The sequence below is a fragment of the Pelodiscus sinensis genome, chromosome Z (assembly GCF_052426305.1).
Source record: "Pelodiscus sinensis isolate ZL-2025 chromosome Z, ASM5242630v1, whole genome shotgun sequence".
NCBI classification, from domain to species: Eukaryota; Metazoa; Chordata; order Testudines; family Trionychidae; genus Pelodiscus; species Pelodiscus sinensis.
In genome coordinates this window covers 30,910,163-30,922,495 of record NC_143085.1, presented here as the reverse complement: position 1 = coordinate 30,922,495, position 12,333 = coordinate 30,910,163, and the positions used below count along the sequence as shown (strand labels likewise).

General features: G+C 43.7%; 2 protein-coding genes across 4 annotated transcripts in view; one reads left to right on the top strand and one right to left on the bottom strand.

The window, feature by feature from the left end:
* RHOF (ras homolog family member F, filopodia associated) overlaps window positions 1-12,333 on the top strand; it is a 57,366-nt gene that overhangs the window by 10,532 nt on the left and 34,501 nt on the right. The window lies entirely within an intron of this gene.
* Window positions 1-12,333, bottom strand: part of SETD1B (SET domain containing 1B, histone lysine methyltransferase) — a 117,781-nt gene that overhangs the window by 78,536 nt on the left and 26,912 nt on the right. Inside the window, exon 3 of one of the 2 annotated variants that reach the window (XM_075898630.2) lies at window positions 6,499-6,559. The exons of the other annotated variant lie outside the window; for it this stretch is intronic. The gene's annotated coding sequence lies outside the window, so the exon portion shown is untranslated. The remainder of the gene's footprint in view (window positions 1-6,498; window positions 6,560-12,333) is intronic. 2 annotated transcript variants of the gene reach the window in all.

Sequence of the window (12,333 nt, the reverse complement as noted above, 5' to 3'; positions counted from 1 at the left end):
ACATATATTCAGCTTACAAACAGCTTCCTTTCTAAACTACTGCATAGCAAACTCCACTTGTGGTAGGAAATCAAGCTGAGTTCTTTCTGTCCCTTGTGTTATGGCTGTTATTGATGATATTCTTGTTCTGTGATGGTGTTGTTTGTTTGTTTGGTTGGGGTTTTTTTGGACAAGGCAGTTTTAGTGCTCCTGCTGGTTTATTAAGCTAGGGTTTTTCAGCAGAACTGGCTTGGATATGTGGTCTGCCTAATATTGGCAGGTCCACTCCTCTACTGCATAGCACAGCAGCTTACAGTTGCTAAGCAGCTGCACATTCTTCTTTGCTTTTGTTACCAATCAACTGTTCAATGGAAGAAACCACAGTTCCCTTTGATGGGTTAAGAGGCATAAGCAGCATGAACAATGGCTTTGGCAAAACTCTTCCTTTTCTGGTTGGCTTGTAGGGCCTCTGGCAAAAATGCTTGAGAATGAAGGTACATTTTATGGAGCAGAGGAAGGGAGTGCTAAGGAAAGAGACATTGTGGCAGGAATGAGGGAGAACTAGTATGTGTGCACAACATAGATTATAAAAACAGCAAATATTACACAGAGCAAGAGAACACAGTGAGGGGGGAAAAATAGGAGGAAGGCCAAGAACAAAACAGAGGAGAAGAAAAACAGGAATGACCAATACACACAAGGAGCAAGAAATAAGACAAGAACTAAAAACTTATTCAAATGATGTGATGGAAAAACAGGAAGAGGAAAACCAACCTTACTTCACCTGCACATCATCCAAGTGCAGAGTGGGTGAAAAATGCAACCATGCTAGAATGGTTCCTGGCACGTTATATGCTTAATCCTACTTAGTGTTAACTCTCATCATTAATTTTTTTTAAAATTTATTATAGCCCTTGCCTTTAGAATTGACCATCATATGTTCTGTTTCTTTAAATTAAATAATCCTAATCACATTTCTATAATTCTAATATATTTTCTTAATAACTGCTCTCTTTTCACATTTTTGACCCAAGCCTAGTTCCAAATATTTTCATTTATTTTAACCTTTGAAGATTGCTTTTAGATTTAATGGCATCTCTAATTCTCCAACTCAAGTGACCTTTCTCCAGGATTCCAGACAGCCGTTGCTTTCCCATTTACTCCACTCTCTCCTGGAGGTGTCAGTGATGATGGGTAGAGTACACGTTACTTCTCTACACCATTCTTGCTGTTTTCAAACAGTGCAACTCCTCTGTCAATAGACAAATAAAGTAAACTTCTGATAATCCGGCACCTTTAGGACCCAGGGGGTGCTGGATTATCAAATAAGCTGGACTATAGGAAGGAGGGGCTCTCAGGGGTCTGGGGTGGAGTGGGGGGGAATCCAAGTCAGCTGCTGCTGAAACTGACCAGCGGCTGACTCCGGGAAGCCCTGGGGTGCTCTGCTGACTCTGGGAAGCCCTGGGGTGCTCTGCCCCGGGCTTCCTGGAGTCAGCTGCTGGTCAGTTTCAGCAGCAGCTGACTTGGGGAAGTCTGGGGCAGAGCAGCTGGGATGCTGTCGGGTTGGTCCCGCAGCGCTGAGGGGCTACGCTACAGGACCAACCCGGCAGTACCCCAGCTGCTCTGCTCCCCGCTTCCCGGAGTCAGCCGCTGGTCAGTTTCAGCAGTGGCTGATTCGGGGAAGCTGGGGGCAGAGCAGCTGTCACATTACTGAATTTGAGGGAAGCAGCCAGATCACTGCTGCACCCATAGGTGGGGGTGTTGGCCCCAAAAATGGTATAAAAGGGGGCTATGTGGGGTGTTGAATAGAAGCTCACTGTCTGCTAATCCTATGTACGCTAGTCATGTCATTGTATAATGTCTGTGTGTGTAGTTAGGAATCTGTAATCTGTGTGGATACTGAATATTTCCCTGCATGTGGTTGAGCATTGGGCAGAGCCAGGCCTATGGACATGCTAATCAGCGAGGCCCTGTGGGACAATGGCACTCAATGGGTCAAGGACACACCTCAAGAATGAGTGGTGACTCATACGTAAGGCTACCAGCAGAGAACACAGGAATAAGCCGTGGGCCAGGTGACCTGCTATAGCCAAGAAGAGACCAGGAAGGAGGGATAAATAGGCCATGTGGTTGACTCCATCTTGGTCTTCAGCTCAGCACTTCATCCCAGAGGCAACAGTGCAGGGATCGAAGAGCCAGGAAGAACTGTGGACCCATCCTGATCCTACGATGCGCAACAAGGACTTTTAAACCAGCAGCTGTAACATCTCTGCTAAAGCCTGCATCGAGAACTGGGAGATTCGATGCACGTAATGTACTATCCTTTAACAACCTTACTCTCATGCTTTTCTTTATTGTGGTAATAAACCTTTAGATGTTAGATCCTAAAGGATTGGCCCAGCGTGATTTGTGGGTAAGATCCAGAGGGTAAATTGACCAGGGATCTGTGGCTGGTTTCTTGGAACCGGACAGAACTTGTTCGGGGCAGGTGGGATTGGGTGCTAGGACCCCCCACCGGTGTATGAGGCCTGGGGCCATCTGGGGCACGGATATTGCTGGGGTGTCGGAGGGGTTTTGCTCGTGAGGCTTCAGGCAGGCAGCTGAAGCGCTTTGTGGGACTTGTTTGTGGCCTGTTTGGAGAGGTCACCAGTCTGGGGGCTGTAAGGAGCCCCTAGTTTGAACAATTCGCCCTGAGCAGATGTCCTCAGCTGTGCCCAGACCCAGCCCGGTCCATCACAGCAGCTCCAATTGTCCGGCTGCCTGGAGCACTTCCGGGTTCCAGATGGTGCCAGACCACTGGAGTTTTACTGTAGTATGCTGAGGTAAGCCTAGTGGCTATTAGGGGTGAGAACAGGTTCCTGGGACAGGGAAAGTATTCTATAAGAACAGCCATACTTGGTCAAATTAAAGATCCATATAGCCTAGTCTCCTCTCTTCTGACAGTGGCCAGTGTCAGGTCTCCCAGAGAGAATGGACAGAATAGGTAATCGCCAAGTGATCCAACCCATCACCCATGCCCAGCTTCTGACAGAGTAAGGATACTATCCCTGCCCTATAGCTATTGATGAACCTGTTCTCCATGGCCATATCTAGTTCTTGTTTGAACCCTGTTATAATCTCTGGCAAGGAGTTCCACAGGTTCACTGTGTTGTGTGGAAAAAATACTTGATTTTGTTTATTTTAAACCTGATGTCCATTAATTTCATTTGGTTCTTGTGTAACACTAATGCTTTCTTATTTACTTTCTCCACATCAGTCATGATTGTATAGACCTCTATACCTCTATTATATCCCCCCAGTCATCCCTTTTGAAAGCTGAAAAGCCCCAGTCTTATTTATCTCTTCTTATGTGGAAGTCATTTCATAACCATGATAATTTTTGTTGCCCTTTTCTGAATCTCTTCCAGTTCAACAATATATTTGTTTTGTTTTGTTTTTTTGTTTTTTGAGATAGGGTGACTACTAGGGATGTGAGCGACTAGTCGAGTAGTCAGCTACCTGATAAGCCTAGGCTTATTGGGTAGTCAAAAGTTGACTCTTGCATTATCTCTTCTTCCTCCTCCTCCCCCGCGGTTGCCTCTGTATCAGAAGCAGCAAGGAGGGGAGAAGAAGCCAATTCCCACTAGCATTCTCCATGGTGATGCCTGCCCCTCTCTATGGGGGTGGGGGACCAGGGAAGGCTGCTCTGTATCCTGAGAACGGGCTGCTGCTGGAGCAACCTGTGTTTGCAGCCAGCCTAGTCCATTGCAGATGGGCTGCTGCCACAAAGCAGTCCCTGTCCGCAGCAGCTCAGACTGGCAGTGAACTTGGGCTGTTCCAGCAGCAGCCCCTGTCTGGGTAGGGGTCCCAGTTCCCCCCGCATACAGGGGCTGCTGGACCCAGCACAAGCAAGGACTGATCATGCCCATCCAGGACTACTGATCTCTGCTTTTTAAATTTAGTAAGAGCCACCTGATTATTACAACATTTAAAATGCAAAGCTGCAGCAGGAGTAGATTCCATACCTCGCACAAGCCTGGACTGAGCAGTCCTTGCTTGTGCTGGATCCAGAATCCCTACAGCTCTGCATTTTAAATGTGGGGGGTAGCTCCTGGACCCAGGACCAGACAGGACAGAGTGTCTCCCCTTATCTAATCATGTAGTCAACATAAATTGTATTGACCACATGATTAGCCAATTACCTGCCTTTTAACTAGGGATGTTAGTGACTAGTTCACTATCCAATAAGCAACTAATCGCTTTCCTACCCCTCCTTGCTGCCTCTGTCAGAGAGAGGCAGCAAGGTGGGGGAACAGGAGCTAGTGCTGGGGGGAACCTGTCTCTTCGCAGGGCAGGGGAGGCAGAGGCACAGCAGGGAAACAATGTGAGCAGGGACTGAAGCAGTCCTAACTCACGCTGTTATCACTGTGGGTGCTTCTGCTTTTGAAATGTACAAGAACACTCTAGGGTTCAAAAAGCAGAAGTGCTGCAGGGAGTACAGGGCAAGCGGGAACTGAAGCAGTCCACCTTGCACCATACTCTGTGCAGCACCCCTCCCCCGCAGCCTCTATGAGAGGCAGCAAGGGGGGACAGGAGCCAGTGCTGGGAGGAGCTGTCTTAAAAACCAGTTCCCTTCCTTCCCCCAGCACCATTTCTGGGTTGCCACCTGCCCCCTCTGCTTCCTCTATCAGAGGCAGTGGGGGGCAATGGGAGAGGGCTGCTGCGAAGCAGCCCCTGTCCAGAGGGGTCCCACTGGGGAGTTGGATAGAGCCAGCCCTAGCTGCTGCAAACAGAGGCTGCTCTGGCACCAGCATGTTCATGGTGGACAGAGCTGTATACCACAAACGGGCTGCTGGACTCAGCACAAGCTGGGATTAAGCAGTCCCGGCTAGCGCTGATCGCTGCTGATTAGCTGTTTGTCGGCTCAGCGCGGCAGCCATGTAAATTTAAATGAAGCGGGATTATTTAAATCGCCGCTTCATTTTCCTATATCTGGTAGCCTAATCTACATGCCTCTGGCGACAGAGGCATGTAGTCTAGACGTACCCTAAGTTATAATACAGAGCTGCAGCCTGGGTGGCTTCAGAGCCTGCATGAGCCAGGACTGCTCATTCCTGGCTGGAGTCAGCTCCTGAAGCTACCCCGCTGCGGCTCTGCACAGTGGTGCTTATTGACTAATTGTAAGTCGATATAGATTGTATTGACTATATGATTAGCCAGATAACTGCATTTTAACATCCTTACTCCTAACATTCTTAGTGGCTATATCTGCATGCATTATTGCCTGTGCTCTTCCCATTCCATATCTTTTTCCTCAGGAGTCTCTAGTCTCCAGCTTCATGAGGGAGATGCTCTCAAGGACCAGGTATTGGACTACAGGAGGAAACTAGAGCCACAAAGGTCTGTAGTGCCCAAAAATTATTCCATCTGACAGCTGTTCAGTTATCCATATTAAATAAGCTGATGATCTGAGTCCATCATCTAGTCAGTGTGTAGTTGTCATAGAAAACACCACTACAACTGGCACTTGTTGACAGGGAAGTCAAGGACACAAGGGAGAGGTAGTTTGTACTTTCCTGTGTTCAACCCCTCAGAGCAGAGTTGATTTGTATTCTGGGTGAGTGGAAGGAGAAGCTTTCACACTGCTGCCTACAATTTGCCTGCTCAGTGCTCTTCAGGTTCTACAGTTGTGAGCACCACAGTGTTCACCAGTGCTAAATTCACTCAATGCTGAGATTCTGAAAGTCATGTGAACCACATATATTAGGGATGTAAATGGTTACCTAGTAAGCATCAACCTTGCAAGGCGATGATTACTGGTAACTGATTAATTGGCACCCACTTCAGCCAGATCAGTCCGGCCTAGCCCAGTGAGCTATAGGCAGGGGCTGCTTCTGACTGGCCAGGCCTATTGCACCATGCCGTGGGGTGGATGAACGCTCCAGCCCAGGCAGGCTGCAGCAGCTCCCCATCCATGGCATGGGTGCAGCTAGTCTGGCCCAGCCCAGCCTGCAGTGCAATGCAGCAGGTCAATTAACTGATTAAACATATAGTTTAACTAGTTAACATTTTAAACAGGTTTTTATATTCCTAACACATATGCATCTGGCCCATGTGACTGACATCCCCTGATTTAAGGGATACCAGAGAAAATATCCTGAAGAGGAACAGTATGCATTCCCTTTAAATAGTTGCTTTCTAGGTAGAAGACAATCTGCAGTTTGAGCTAGCTCTCTCCCAACTATATAGTAGGGTAAACTTAAACAACAAATGGTCTGGTAGCACTCTGTAGACTAACAAAATATGTAGATGGTATCATGAGCTTTCTTGGGCACAGCCCAGTTGTTCAGTGCGAGTTTCTTTGTGAAGTTGATGGATTTCCCTATATAATAGGGGCTGAACAGTCCCTTCCTGGTTTTGCTGAGTTGTGCTTCTAGTTTGACTGCCAGTTCCATTTTCCTTCCACGGATAGTTTTTTCTTTTTTAGCCTTTGAACATTATGGTAGCATTTGGATGGTTTATATGCATAAGCTTGCTTACGTTTTCTGCACTGGATTAGTGCATGATCCAGTTTGAGCCAAATTAAACAGGAACTCGGTGTCTAAGACATGGAAAAGCAGATAAGAGTATTTTCTCATTGAAATTTCCTTTTTCCACATTACTTAATATTCTAGAAAATGGTTCTAGCAGCTTCTTCAACTGAAAAGAGTGGAACAGTGTATTTCAGCCAAGTAACAATTTAATAATGTTATGGTTTGGGCTAACTTTTATTTAAGCTGATGGGTATAACAGACACTTTTCATTCTGGATAAGTGTAACAAAGCAACTGAGCCCTTTATAAACTAGACAGCCAAAGGTAAGCTGGTTGGAGGAAGGGCTCTGGATGTTGCCAGCCACTATACACAGGAAAGGTTCCAGCGCCAGTGCTGGGCATGGGCAGCCCATTCCTCCCATTCCGGTCCTTCACACCCACAGCAGCCCAAAACACTCTCCTACTATGGCCCTTGGACCTAGCACCAAACAGATGGTGGTGAAGAGGTGAGGCCATAGCCTTGGTGGTTCCAACTCAGCATTGTGCAAAGCCCTTGGGTGGCATGGCCACGGTGTACCCAGACTCCAGCCTAGGAGCTTGGTCCCCAATATCCCAGCCAGCCCTGGGGATGCCCCAGCCTTGAGCCTCCCACCCCTCCCCCGAGTCCCCACACTCCAATCTCCTGCACTGAGACCTGCACACATCCAGCCTTCTACTGACTGCTGCATCCCTCATACTTCTGCCCTGAGCCCCCTACACTCTGCTCTGACTCCTGTACCCCCTGCCCTGAGCCCCCCATACATACCAACTCTCTGCCCAGTTGTGCACCACCCAATCTCCACCCTTTGCCCTGAGTCCCCATGTATTTCCCAACCCCTGCCCTTACTCCTGTATCCCCCACATCTCTCACCCTCAGGCTTGTGCCCCCCTGACTCCACCCCATACTTAAATTTCTTACAAATACCGTTGTCATACCCCCCAACCTTCTGCCTTGAGAGCCCTCCCAAGAGGAGTGCAATATGACAGTACCTGTAAAAATTTGTTACTTTAATCCCTGCAGAGAGCTAAAATAATAGAACTACTACCCAAATGTAGGTATAAGTCGGGTCTTGAGTAGAAGTTGACCCAGGTGGACAGTCCAACTACTCAACTAGTCAATTAAATTGTGGTTAACATCCTTAGTACAAAGACAGTTTTGGCATGGTAGCTGCAGCCACATTAGGAACACTTTGCTGGAACAGTATCCTGATATTCCCATATCAATAAGTGCTTAGTGTAGACACAGCTTAGGAGGGTTTTGCTAGTTTAGCTATATGGTTTGGTACAACTATCTTGGGAAAATCTTTCTAGTTTTTCTAGAGAATCAATGGTGATGCTGACAAAAAACTGACTGCTTCTTTGCAAACATCCCAGCCTACAATAATATCTTATTTTTTGTGTCCCCCCCCCCCCCCCTCTGTCTATATAGGCATCTGTTGTCTCTTATCTTATATTTAAATCGTAAGCTTCTTGGGGCAGCACATTACATAATGGGATCCTGGTCCATAACGAGGGCTCTTGCATGCTATGGTCATAATAACATCAGCTGACGAAGGAAATGAATTCATTTGTCCAGTCTTCTGATTCCCCACTCTAAACACTTGCTCACACTTCCTGTACGGCAGCTGGTAAAGGTATTAAATATAGTGCACTATTATCTTTCCTACCCAGGCTTCCTTCTTAAAATTAATGTGACAATGTAGCCTACCTTGATGTAAAAACATTCTATGCTTAGCTACTCATTGGTAGAAAGCATATCAACTTGTCATTTCTTTTGAAGTTCAGAATTTGAGGGAAACATTAAGAAACTGTTGCGTTCTTAAGTGTTGCTTAATAACTGAGTCATCAATTAATACAATATTAATATATTCCATGATTATATTTTTTTAGACAATGCAAAAAATCTGAAAAATGAATTTGTTGATCTGGTGCAGAAGCTTCAGGATTAAATTAGCTATTCCAATTAAAACAAGGTGAGCTTGTTTACTGGATCGTAATTTTTTAAATTGGAAGATTATGAGTCTCCCCTCATATCTTATGGAAATATGGTTTTGAATATGAATTATTCAAATATGCTTCCTGCAAAACAAGGCAAGTAATCTATCATTCAGGACCATGTGATCCTCTGATTTGTATATGTTCTATTTGTCTTCATGTATCTTTTTTTTATATGAAGTTAGAAATATGAAATGTATACCTACTTACTAATCTAGGTCTTCTAGTGAAAGCTATTAATGGTGCTTAAGGAACTTAATGACCCAATGCTCAAGGCAACAATCTATAAATGATTTTGTTTTTCCTGTAGTCCTAAACTATAGTTAGTTCTACAAAGACAGATGACCATACCATCTGGTTTTGGAATCTATCATGAATTTTGTATTTTTCCATTGGGATAGGAAGGATAGAACAAAAACTTCCCACCTGGGGAAACTCTGTTTAAGGGATAGGTAGCAAACAATGAGTGTCTTCAGCTGGCTCTTGAAACTGCCTCCCCACCCTGAAGATACACAAGAAAACTTGGCGTCTGGGGAGGGTGGAGGTAGAAGAGAACCATAACAAGAGGAGTGAAGGAGCACTGCTGAATTCAGGTCAGAGAAAAAGATCAATTCTGGCTTGTGAAAAACTGAACATGAAATAAGAACTAGAGTGGGAACTATTTGTAATAACTTCTCTTCGTGTATTAGGTTTAGCTGGCATGTTTTGTTTTGTTTTTGCTTAGTAACTTTGATCTGTTTTTTCACTTGTAATCACTTACCTCCTACTTTTTCATACTTAATAAAAACTTTTGTTTATTATCAAACCCAGTGTAAATAATTATCTGAAGTGTGTGGGGGAGGGGAAGAATAATATCTGTGCACATCTCTCTCATATTGATAGAAAGCAAACTTATAAGATATCTCTGTGCAAAACTTTTATTCGGAATGAGACTTGATTTATTTATTGTGGGGTTTTGGTTCTGTTTGGGGCTGTGCTCCTGGGTGCTGTCAGTCACTGTGGTTGAGCCCTCCCAGAGCTAAGCAATTGTCAGCATCTGTGTTACTGTGCTAGGGGGCTTTTACCCCAACTCCTTTACTAGTGGAGACCAGAGCTTCTGACCCAACAGGAGAGAGTGGTGGGGCACCCAGGATACGTAGGTGAGCTCCTTTGTATGATTTAAGACACTGAGTGATAGTCTCAAGGGGTCCTCTGTGTCTAGCCAAGCGTCGAGCTATACAATTGTAGAACTTTGTTGCTTTTGCCTCAGGACTGTTTGAAGTGAGTCTTATGAAAGCTTACTGTTTCTGTTCACTTTGGCTATGTCTAGACTGCAGCTCTTTTCCGGGATACCAAATGTATCCCGGAAAAGCTATGCCACATCTAAGGAATATGTCCGCTTTTTTGGAAAATTTTCTGAAAAAACAGGTGCATTCTTTTGCCATCCCCATAAACCTCATTTCACGAGGAAGAAGGGATGGCCTGAAAGAGAAGGTTTTTCTGACATTTGGAGCTGTGTAGCTGCCACATTTCGGAAAATCCTCTTTTGAAAGAAAAGCAGAAAAAGATACGCAAATTGTGAACTGCAGTTTGCGTGTCTTTTTTCTTTGTAGTGTAGGTGTAGCCCTTCTTAGTTCAACAGTAATGAAATTTGAACAGTAATGAAATGCTAGACGTCTAAATAATAAAATGAACTAGAATGCCTAGTTTTAAAGGAGGATATTGATATAATAGGCATCACAGAAACTTGATGGAATGAGGGCAATCAATGAGACAGTCATACCAGGGCACAAAATATATTGGAAGGACACAACAGGTCATGCTGGTAGAAGAGTGGCATGATACGTAAAAGAAAATGTAGACTCAAATGAAGTAAAAATCTTAAATGACCCAAAATGTTCCATAGAATCTCTATGCTAGTAATTCCATGCTCCAATAATAAGAATATAGTAGTAGAGATATATTATCAACCACCTGATCAGGACAGGGATAGCGACCAGGAAATGCAAAGGGAGATTAGAGAAGCTGTCAAATTAAAAAACTTGATAATAATGGGGGATTTCAGCTATCCCAATGCTGACTGGTACACATCACCTCAGGACAGGATGCAGAGATAAAATGTTGTGATACCTTAAATGACTGCTTCTTGGAGCAGCTGGTTTTGGAACATACAAGGGGAAAGGCTATTTTTGATTTACTCCTAAGTGGAGCACAGGATCTGTTCAAAAGGTAAAATATAACTGGAGTGCTTGGAAATAGTGATCATAATGTTTTAAAATTTAACATCCTTGTGGTGGGGGAAAAAAACCTCAGCAGCCCAACACTGTGGTATTTAATTTCAGAAAGGGGAACTACACAAAAATGAGGAAGTTAGTTAAACAGAAATGAAAAGGTACAGTGACAAAAGTAAAATCTCTGCAAGCTGCATGGAAGCTTTTCAAAGACACCATAATAGAGGCCCAACTTAAAGGTATTCCCCAAATTAAAAAACACAGTAAAAGAACCAAAAAAAGTGACACCGTTGCTTTACAACCAGGTAAAAGAAACAATGACGGATAAAAAGACATATTTTAAAAAGTGGAAGTCAAATCATAGTGAGGAAAACAGAAAGGAGCATAAAGTCTGTCAAATTATGTGTAAAAATATAATAAGAAAGGCCAAAAAGGAGTTTGAAGAACAGCTAGCCAAAAACTCAAAGTAATAGTAATATGTTTTTAAAGTACATCAGAAGTAGGAAGCTGGTTAAACAACCAGTGGGGCCCTTGGATGATCGAGATGCTAAAGGAGTACTCAAAGATGATAAAGTCATAGCAGAGAAGTTAAATTAATTCTTTGCTTCAGTCTTCACGGCTGAGGATATTGGGGAGATTATCCTGAGCCATTCTTTTTAGGTAACAAATATGAGGAATTGTCCCAGATTGAGGTGTCATTAGAGGAGGTTTTGGAACAAATTGATAAACTTAACAGTAACAAGTCACCGGGACCAGATGGTATTCATTTAAGAGTTCTCAAAAACTCAAATGGGAAATTGCCAAACTATTAACTGTGGTTTGTAACCTATCCTTTAAATAGCTTCCGTACCTAATGATTGGAAGATAGCAAATGTGATACCAATATTTAAAAAGGGAGAGGTGATCCTGGCAATTACACACCTATAATTTAACATCAGTACTGGGAAAATTAGTTGAAACTATAGTAAAGAATAAAATTCAGACACATAGATGAATATAATTTGTTGGGGGAAAATCAACATGGTTTCTGTAAAGAGAAATCATGCCTTACTAATATGCTAGAGTTCTTTGAGGGGGCCAACAAACATGTGGACAAGCGGGTTCCAGTGGATACAGTATACTTTGATTTCCAGAAAGCCTTTAACAAGATCCCTCACCAAAGGTTTTTAAATAAAGTAAGTTGTCATGGGATAAGAGAGAAGGTCCTTTTGTGGATTGATAACTAGTTAAAAGACAGCAAACAAAGGGTAGGAATAAATGGTAAGTTTTCCGAGTGGAGAGAGGTAACTAGTGGTGTCCCCCAAGGGTCTGTCCGGGGACCCATCCTATTCAAATTATTTATAAATGATTTATAAAAAGGAGTAAACAGTGAGGTGGCAAAATTTGCAGATGATACCAAACAGCTCAAGATAGTTAAGACCAAAGCAGACTGTGAAGAGCTTCAAAAAAATCTCATCAAACTAAGTGATTGGACAACAAAATGGCAAATTAAATTTAACGTTGATAAAGTAATGCACATTGGAAAAAATAATTCCAATTATATATACAATATGATGGGGACAAATTTAGCCACAGCTACTCAAAGGAGAGATTTTGTAG